We start from the raw sequence: 10,931 nt of genomic DNA on the forward strand, positions 1-10,931 counted from the left end.
TCAGGTTTGAACATGTGGAAGCATGAAAATTGAGAGCTAGAGAGAAGGCAAGAGTTTAAGTTAATTTTGGTCAGTTCCCCACACAGAGCTATCAAATGGCTTTAGAAGACTTGGAATATAGTGCATGAATTATATAAATGCATATCATTATGTTTCAGGACACCAGAGGAGATAATATTCAGTTTTTTGGTGAACCATCACTGCTCACACTACACACAGAGACACAGACCTTTCCCACAGTGTGGCAAGTTTCATGAATAAAAAGGACTTCCTTTATGATAAAAGAATGAGTTTAATTACAACAACTTAGAACTCAATTACAAAATACACTTCACTTTAGTTTAACACACAAAACAAAATATAATGCAATTACAATGGAACATTAAAGGAAGAGATGTTTATCACATGCCATCTGTGAGGAAAGATTAAACATTTTAAACAAGCCTAGAAGACAAACAAAGAGCACTTTTTTGAATTACCTGACTGAAAATAGCCATCAATTCATACAAATAGCCACCATCAATATCCAATTCAAACTGGAGGAAAGGTCAACCAGTTTATAGATCACTGTATGGGGGGAAATTGAGTTACTCCAGTGAAAATAGCTATCAATATTCAAACCAAACTGGAGGAGGACCTAGCAAGTGTTCCCACTGTGGAAAGTGTACCCGCTTTACAATCAATGATTGAATCCCCCACAGGACAGTGCATACTGGAGAGAAACTGTAATGCACTGCATGGACATACACTGCCTGGCCAAAAAAAGTTGCATACTCTCGTCGTGGCATTGTTTCGATAACCTTATGCAACATCACATTTATTTCTGTCCAGAGTTGCATTAATTTTTGGCCAAGATCTTGTATTGATGACGGGAGAGTTGAACCACTCCGTAAAGTCTTCTCCAGCACATCCCAAATACTTTCAATGGGGTTAAGGGTCAGGACTCTGTGGTGGCCAATTCATGTGTGAAAATGATTCCTCATGCTCCCTGAACCACTCTTTGACAATTTGAGCCCAATGAATATTGCCATTATCGTCCTGGAATATGCCCGTGCCGTCAGGAAAGAAAAAATCCATTGATGGGATAACCTGGTCATTCAGTACATTCAGATAGTCAGCAGACTTCATTTTATTGCCTCATAATATTGCTGAGCCTAGACCTGACCAATTGCAGAAACCCCAGATCACAAAATGTATTTAAATCCAAACAGCAACTTTTGTTTTAGCTAGGCAGTGTGGTCATGATTTCCTACATATTTTTCAAAATTACAATTCATTTCTTAAGGAGTACAGCTTTTTTAATGAGGAAAAAATTATTTAGTGTACCTTTAAACGCCTGATTTAACAAGTAGTTTCAATTGTAGTGGTGAATGAGCTTTATTGACAAGAGGAGAAATAAAGTCCACCAGGGTGAAGTGTAATACGGGTTGTGAGGAGAGGTGTTCCTGCAGGTAAGGGCAGGGACAGGCGGAGTCTCATCCTTTGGTGGTACCGCTTCCCAAATGGCCCGGCAGACAACCTGGAGGAATGGCGGTTCCCTCATGGATGTAAGAAAACGGCATTGTGCATACATGGAAAAAAATAGGACATTGGAGAAAAGGTGCATTTATGGCTGCATTGACAAGGTACAATTAAGTTCAGGTGCGGCTCATCACGCGGCCAGCACACCTACACAGTACACGTGTTGGTCATTCCACGAAATCTGTGCCTTTTCAAAAAATGATTTTTAAAGTAAATTTCTGTTTAAACATTATAAGTCAAACAAAGAATATCTTCCCTGTGAAGTGCCTTGACAAGCACAGTTCGATTTGGTGTTTTAACGTTTCCTACTGAAACAGGAAGTGGAGGCGAGACTTGTCTAAGTAGTGGACCGGATTGGTTCTTTTTTTTTTTTTTTTATTAAACAAGAATAAATTGTACAAATATCTTCAGGAAAAAGTAATGAGCACTTGTACAAACATTCACATTAATCAAGTAAGGGAGACGAAACAAAATACAGACATACACAAATACAAGACAATAAAAATACATAAAATAAAAAAATAAAAAATAAATGAAAATAAATAACATACGCATATATACAGAGGAAAACATTACACATCATAAGTGGTATTACCAAAACATATCTCATAGTGTTTCAGGAATCGGACACTTTTCTTGTTTTTTGTCAACTGAAGTGATTTGAGAAATGCCTCAAATTCAATACAAAAATTGTGGGACAGGGCTGCGAGTTAGAAAACATTTGCTTATGGATGAAGAATTTTCCATACAAAATAATAATAATAATAAATAAATTTCATATATATATATATATATATATATATATATATATATATATATATATATATATATATATATATATATATATATATTTTTCCATTGAATCGTTGGAAGTGTTGATGTAGTAGCAAATAATATCTTTTAAATTAAAGGACTGGGCAATTTCAGGGGGCTTAACTATATGAGAATAAAAATTAGACCAAAATTTAGAGTTGTTTCACACTGAAAAAAATAAATGGATTAATGTTTCATCCTCACATCCACAACATGAGCAGGTGCTGTCAACATCTGCATATTTAGACACAGTAAGATTCAAAGGATATATCTTTTGCAAAATCTTAAAGTGGATTTCTTTGGTCTTATTGAGAATGCAGTACTTATGAGGCAACAACCATGCTTTCTTCCAGTCTACACTCAATCAAAGATGCCCAATGGAATTTACCTCTAGGAACAATGCAGTTTTTACTTAGGAAAATTTGGCGAAAATACTTATTATTACCCACGGTTTGGTTCCATCCAGACTGCGAGACATCATCATGACAACGGTTGCCCCAACTCACCATTACTGTTACTTCACTTTAAAGGCATAGTTCACCCCAAAATGATAATTTTCTCATTATTTACTCACCCTCATGCCATCCCAGATGTATATGACTTTCTTGCTTTTACTTAATACAAAGATTTCTAGAAGAATATCTCAGCTCTGTAGGTCCATACAATGCAAGTGAATGGTGGTCAGAACTTTGAAGGACCAAAAAGCATGTAAAGGAAGCATAATATTTATCCATACGAATCTAGTGGTTAATTCCATGTCTTTTAAAGCAATATGATAGTTGTGGATGGAATTTCACATTGTTCTTTTTTGTTGTTGGCAATTCGCATGATTTGTGCATATCGCCACCTACTGGGCAGGGAGGAGAATTTATGGATTATTGAGTACGAACTCATCGCTGGCCATATATGTTGAGCTGACATAACCATTCATTATTTTAATGTTCCCCAAATTAATCATAATTCCCTCTATGTACTAAATTCCTAACATTGTAGTTATAATAGTTATTATTGTCCGGACCTTTGGTGGGAAGGAAATGTGGAGACCGGACCTCTTGGAACTTTCATTTAATACCACATTTGTTTTGCTTATTGTAAGGTAATTTTATTAAAAAATATATATATTTATTTGTTATGCAATTTTTTGCTCATTAAATCCTTGTTTTTGAAGAAATATAATATAATATATATATATATGTCATTTCAAATCTTTATTATGTTCAATTCATATATAAAAAGTTGTTTCACAAACAATAGAAGCAAGGCATGTAAAAACATTTTAGACAAGCATTAAAGAAATCTTTTCATTAAAAACACTTATTTATTATTGCATAAACTGATCAATGTAAAAGCACGCAAATTCACAGGGCCGCAGTATACTTTTTAAGTAATCATTGTACAACACTTGGACACATGTTTGCCAGAGCACAGCAAACTGTAACAATTTTGTCTAAAAATGTCACATTCTCACACTCACGTGGCAGAATCATACTGATAGGAATAGTTGAAGACAGGATTTTATATTTGTTGCGTACAACAACGATAATTTTCTCCAGATGGATTCTGAGGTGTGCAATGCATCTCGTTTCCTCCACATCCTTTGCTTCCAACTGATGTTGCCCCTTTGTAAATGCTGGTATTTTTACTTCAGCACACATCAATCCCGCACTCTCTTTTATGTCAAACACTCGATCTGCTAATACTATGTCACCTGGTAGTAGTTTGTCTAGAAAACCACAGTTCTCGGTTATTCATTTGTCACTAGTGCACCCACCCCACCCTTTGGAGATGAAAGAAATGACTCCTTGTGGGGTAATGAATATGAGGTTTTTCAGTGTTTGACTGTGTTTGTATTTTGAAAATGTTTGTGCCCTTGCCTGAAGATTTGATGGTCTTTCTCTAAAAATGTCAAAGCAGTCCACAATGGCAGCAACATGATTTCCAAATGTCTCCACAAACTGGTGCGGCATACTGACTCGCAAACTCTCTCTGTCTGGCCAATGCACTAGTGGAGACAAGCGTGAGTACAAAACACTAACCGTTTCCTTAAATGCAGTACTAACAGTTGCTTGGTGCACACTGAATTGATGAGCGATGTGCTGGATTGGCAGATCCAATCTCAGATGCATGAAGGTAAGAAGGATCATCTGAAAAGGTGTCAACTTTCTTCTTTCCTGAGGCAGAAATGGCATTATATGGCACAACAAAACCTGAAAAATGGCATAGCTTGGAAGTCCAGTGTAATACTTTACTTTAACATTATCATCCTTAAAAAAATTGTCTGTGATTTTGCATTTATCAAGTTCATGCTTCAGCTGCCTGTTTTCCTAGTAGACAGTTTATTTCATCATGCCTGGACTGGCAGAGCTCACATTCCTCTACACTGTGGTCATGAGGATTTTGTGCCATGTCATCTTCCTTTCGTGCCCTCTCCTCCACTTCCTGCCGTGCCCTCTCCTCCACTTCCTGCCGTGCCCTCTGCTCCACGTCCTGCCGTGCCCCCTCCTCCACGTCCTGCCGTGCCCCATCCTCCACGTCCTGCCGTGCCCCCTCCTCCACTTCCTGCCGTGCCCTCTCCTCCACTTCCTGCCGTGCCCTCTCCTCCACGTCCTGTTGTCTCACCTCCTCCGTTTCCTTGTTGTATATCTGTTAACAAAGAGTTAACGTGTCAGCAAAGTGTTATACCATGTTTTTTTTTTTTTATTGAACTTTCAAAATTACAAAATTCAGCAAATTCTCAAGACATTTCACAATTTTCACATTTTGCAAGTACAATTTGAAACAGCAATTAAAGGGCATCACAAACATATGTTAAATTCATTTAATAGAGGCACAGTTATTTGGGCTTTTTGATTTAAAATCTTTATAGATTCTAAATAAACTTTAAAGGCTGTTGGGTTTTGAGTTACTACATTAGTCTGATGAATATAAAATGTTCCTAATAAAAACAAATCGACAATATTTTTCTTTTGGAAAAGTCATATTCGTACACTGTTTTAATGTCAGTTATTGTCATGTTATTTGACAAGCAATAAAATATCCTCTTCCTGTTGTACCTCTTCGTCTTCTTGTGCCGCCTCCTCTGCTTCCTGTCGAGCCCCCTCCTCTGCTTCACTTCGAACCCTGTCCTCGACTTTCTCTCCTGTCCTAACCCCAGATCTCTCATGTCTCCTTAACTGACGTGCAAACCTGTTTTTGTCTGTCGGTTTCACTTCATTGTGGCCCAAAAGCAAAGATGGTGCCCAGTCAGGATGGGTGTCAAATATTTCATATGCTGGTTGTCCTGTAAATACAGCAATTTCATAGGCTATACAAGCTGATGGGAATATTTATATAATTTAAACAGTATCTCATGCTGGCAGACGAACTAAATGAAATGAACATACAGGTGCATCTCAATAAATTAGAATGTCGTGGAAAAGTTCATTTATTTCAGTAATTCAACTCAAATTGTATAACTCGTGTATTAAATAAATTCAATGCACACAGACTGAAGTAGTTTAAGTCTTTGGTTCTTTTAATTGTGATGATTTTGGCTCACATTTAACAAAAACCCACCAATTCACTATCTCAACAAATTAGAATATGGTGACATGCCAATCAGCTAATCAACTCAAAACACCTGCAAAGGTTTCCTGAGCCTTCAAGATGGTCTCTCAGTTTGGTTCACTAGGCTACACAATCATGGGGAAGACTGCTGATCTGACAGTTGTCCAGAAGACAATCACTGACACCCTTCACAAGGAGGGTAAGCCACAAACATTCATTGCCAAAGAAGCTGGCTGTTCACAGAGTGCTGTATCCAAGCATGTTAACAGAAAGTTGAGTGGAAGGAAAAAGTGTGGAAGAAAAAGATGCACAACCAACCGAGACAACCGCAGCCTTATGAGGATTGTCAAGCAAAATCGATTCAAGAATTTGGGTGAACTTCACAAGGAATGGACTGAGGCTGGGGTCAAGGCATCAAGAGCCACCACACACAGACGTGTCAAGGAATTTGGCTACAGTTGTCATATTCCTCTTGTTAAGCCACTCCTGAACCACAGACAACGTCAGAGGCGTCTTACCTGGGCTAAGGAGAAGAAGAACTGGACTGTTGCCCAGTGGTCCAAAGTCCTCTTTTCAGATGAGAGCAAGTTTTGTATTTCATTTGGAAACCAAGGTCCTAGAGTCTGGAGGAAGGGTGGAGAAGCTCATAGGCCAAGTTGCTTGAAGTCCAGTGTTAAGTTTCCACAGTCTGTGATGATTTGGGGTGCAGTGTCATCTGCTGGTTTTGGTCCATTGTGTTTTTTGAAAACCAAAGTCACTGCACCCGTTTACCAAGCAATTTTGGAGCACTTCATGCTTCCTTCTGCTGACCAGCTTTTTAAAGATGCTGATTTCATTTTCCAGCAGGATTTGGCACCTGCCCACACTGCCAAAAGCACCAAAAGTTGGTTAAATGACCATGGTGTTGGTGTGCTTGACTGGCCAGCAAACTCACCAGACCTGAACCCCATAGAGAATCTATGGGGTATTGTCAAGAGGAAAATGAGAAACAAGAGACCAAAAAATGCAGATGAGCTGAAGGCCACTGTCAAAGAAACCTGGGCTTCCATACCACCTCAGCATTGCCACAAACTGATCACCTCCATGCCACGCCGAATTGAGGCAGTAATTAAAGCAAAAGGAGCCCCTACCAAGTATTGAGTACATATACAGTAAATGAACATACTTTCCAGAAGGCCAACAATTCACTAAAAATGTTTTTTTTTTTATTGGTCTTATGATGTATTCTAATTTGTTGAGATAGTGAATTGGTGGGTTTTTGTTAAATGTGAGCCAAAATCATCTCAATTAAAAGAACCAAAGACTTAAACTACTTCAGTCTGTGTGCATTGAACTTATTTAATACACGAGTTTCACAGTTTGAGTTGAATTACTGAAATAAATGAACTTTTCCACGACATTCTAATTTATTGAGATGCACCTGTATGTTGTGGTTTTACATTTGACTGTTTTTTTTTAGATTTCACCCATTACTACACTCACACACAAACCTATGTTTACACTTCACATGCCATCATAACAGTTTTTGAAGAAATATATTGTACAATTAAGGTCAAAGTTACACACCACGGTACTCACCTGACTGAAAATGCAGAGAACACACTCTCATTGACGCAGAGATGTTGCTATAACTAATGTCTTTTCGTCTTGCTGCCGCTATCCACGTCATGCGACATCTTCTCGTTACCTCCTCAACATGCTTTCCTTTGCGTTGTTTACACGTCGGAAAAAGGAACAAAGCGTATCCCATTGTTCAGTTTATTTCCTGAATGATCGTATGACTTGCTATTGCAGTTTTTAATGCAGCAGGAATGACCTACCATGGTGATATTTTCCAAAATCAAAAAGAAAATCAAAACACCGCCGTAAATGCACTAGCAGAAAAGAAGCTTGATTATGCCGTGCAATTAGCTTTTAAAACACCCAGCGTTACTCGTCGTAATTGCATTTTTACTAGTAAGAAATAAATTAGAAAGCTCAACAAATCAGTCCTTACTAGTAATAAGTCCAATTAGAGAGCTCTCTAATTCAATTGTTACTAGTAAGAATTTGAATTACAGAGCTCTACAATTAAATTCTTACTAGTAATAATTAGGATTTTGACAGTTTTACAGTTCATTTAGTCATAACTAGATTTATGCTTAAGGTCATGACACTACAAAAATGTTATAAGAAAGAGAACTTGAAGTCTTTAAAAAATAGATAATAAATAGTAAATATTAGCTTTTCTTCCAATTTTTTTTCCAGTCAAATTCAAATGTGCATATTTGCTAATACGAAAATATACGCTTATCTTTTTCTTTATTGCTTCATATACAAGATAGAACATAAACATACATGGGGGATACATACAAAAGAAACAATAATTAAAACTGATCTTAAATCAGTTGAAAACACAGGGCTGGGGACAGTCAAAAATTCATCCTCATTAAAGGAATAGTTCACCCAAAAATGATAATTCTCTCATCCTTTACTCACCCTTTTGTTGTCTCAAACTTGTATTACTTTCTTTCTTCCACAGAACACAAACAAAGATATTTTAATGGACATATGATGTCTGTTTGTACATACAGTGCAAGTGAATGGTGACCAAATGTTCAAGCTTCAAAAAAGACATTAAGGTAGCATAAAAGTAATCCATTAGACTCAAGTGGTTTAATCCATGTCTTCTAAAGCAAACCAATCGGTTCCTAAATGGAACCTAAATGGAACTCCTTTTTCACTGTACATCTTACCATTGCAGTCTCTAGGCACACTCATGATTTCAAGTTCGATTATACTTCCTAGTGCTTGACTCATGCACAGAGCGCTAGATGGTGCTAGGAGGTGTAAACGAGCTTGAAATCATGATTGCCAAGGAAACATTTATAGTGAAAATTGAATTACATTTTGGTCTGTTCGCACCCAAAACCGATTGGATCACTTCAGAAGACATGGATTAAACTACTCTTATAGATTACTTTAATGTTACCTTTATGTCTTTTTTGGAGCTTGAAAATTTGGTCATCATTTACTTGAGCTGAGATATTCTTCTAAAACACTTTGTTTGTGTTCCGCGGAATAAAGAATGTCATATGAGTTTGAGACGACAAGGGTGAGTAAATGATGAGAGAATTATCATTGTTTGGTGAACTATTCCTTTAAAAAAAGACAATGAAGAAAAAAAAACCACTTAAAAATAAAATAAAGTTACTGGATTTTTGCTGGTGTCTTATGAAACTTGCATAAAATAACACATCGTAAAATTTGGCATCAGCTATTCATTGTTAAAGTCATTGTTTACACATTACAATGGAAGTTAATGGGGCCAATTTTTGGAGGGTTTAAAAGCGGAAATGTAAAGCCTATAATTCTATAAAAGCACTTACATTCACTCTTCTGTTAAAACACATGTATTATTTGAGATGTAAAGTTTAAATCGTCATTTTTACAGTCGTTTTATGGTTGAAATTACATCGCCATTGCAACAAAGTTGTAAAATTGGATATAACTTTAAACAGAAAAGGTCAGTAAGAATTGTATCACACTAAAATCATGTTAACACGCATATTGTTTACATTTTGTGACAATACTTCTGAAACAGTGACTTACGGATTGGCCCCCATTCATTTCCATTGTAAATGCCTCACTGTAACCCAGATTAAGAAAAGGAGGGATGAGTCGAAATTCATTTTTATGCTAATCAGCAGTATGCCAAAAATGCTTAACTTGTATTGAACGTGGAATATGTTAACCATTCAAAGATTATTTCAGTTTGATGGAAATTTGTACCAGGTTACTTCATACAGCGATACTGTACATATGTGCTGAATGTAAACAATTGAAAACACAAGGCCATCCACGTCCTTCGTGAATAAACAAGTTACAATGTGTAAATCTTTAAATCAGACTGAAATGTTTTTTTTTTGTTTTTTTCAGTGTGCCAGACAACACCTGAAGAATTTGGTTTTCACTAAGGAAATAGAGTCCCTGAAGATACTCTGTCTACTTAAGCTGGCAAACATAACTTTCCCTGACTTGCTTCTTACTTGGTCTAAAAGCTGCGTTACATTCTTACAACTTTTGTAATGATGAATTTGTATTATGGGCTAAATGGTAGGCCTACTTGGACCATGTTAATTGCTGCTTGCATCTATCATCATCATTTCACTGATGAGACTAATTACGTTTTATCTGTGTTCTGTAAACACATATCAGCACAGTACACATGGTGCTTATTACGTATAACTTACTGATTAGATATACAGTACTGTGCAAAAGTTTTAGGCACTTAAGATGTTTCACTAAAACATTTGTTTTAAGATGATTATTTATATCTTCAGCTTTAGTGTGTCAATAAGAAATTAAAATGTTAGACTCCCAAACATTACTTTTGCAAATAGAAAAGATTAGAATAGAAGAACAGGGAGCCCTGCAACAGATGTCATGGCCCCCACAAAGCCCCCCACTGAACATTGTGTCAGTCTGCGATTACATGAAGAGACAGAAGCAACTGAGACAGCCTAAATAGATAGAAGAACTGTGGCGAATTCCCAAGAAGCTTGGAACATCCTACTGTATCTGCCAACAACCCAGGTGTACCTAGGAGAATTGGGGCTGTTTTAAAGGCAAAGGTGGTCACACCGAATATTGATTTAGGTTTTGTATGTTTACTGGACTTTGTATGACATTAATTGATAAATTAAAACTATTTATGGCATTATTTTTGAAGACATCCTCACTATGCAACATTTTGCACAAGTGCCTAAAACCTTTGCACAGTACTGTATATAAAGAAATATTAGGGAATTGCACTCCACCGAACACAGGATGAAAACTCTGCATTCGGTCATTGCAAAATTTTCTCTCCATATGTTATTTAGTTTGGTTTACACGGAGTATTGCAAGATCATTTTTGTGAGGAATTTGAAGTGAGGTTTCAGCCCATCTTTTAACTATATAGTTATAAAAAATTATAAAAACTTTTTTTTTTTTTTTTAACAGTCCCTTGAATTTACACGTTAAGACTTTTCCACTTTTTAATAGCTAACTTTAATGCATTTGTTGATAAA

The 10,931-nt window shown here is 36.6% G+C and overlaps 1 pseudogene; it reads right to left on the reverse strand.

The window, feature by feature from the left end:
- Positions 1–3,547: 3,547 nt before the first annotated feature.
- Positions 3,548–7,560, reverse strand: LOC127413782 (uncharacterized; annotated as a pseudogene).
- Positions 7,561–10,931: the final 3,371 nt, after the last annotated feature.

This window comes from Myxocyprinus asiaticus, chromosome 2 (assembly GCF_019703515.2).
Source record: "Myxocyprinus asiaticus isolate MX2 ecotype Aquarium Trade chromosome 2, UBuf_Myxa_2, whole genome shotgun sequence".
NCBI lineage: Eukaryota > Metazoa > Chordata > Actinopteri > Cypriniformes > Catostomidae > Myxocyprinus > Myxocyprinus asiaticus.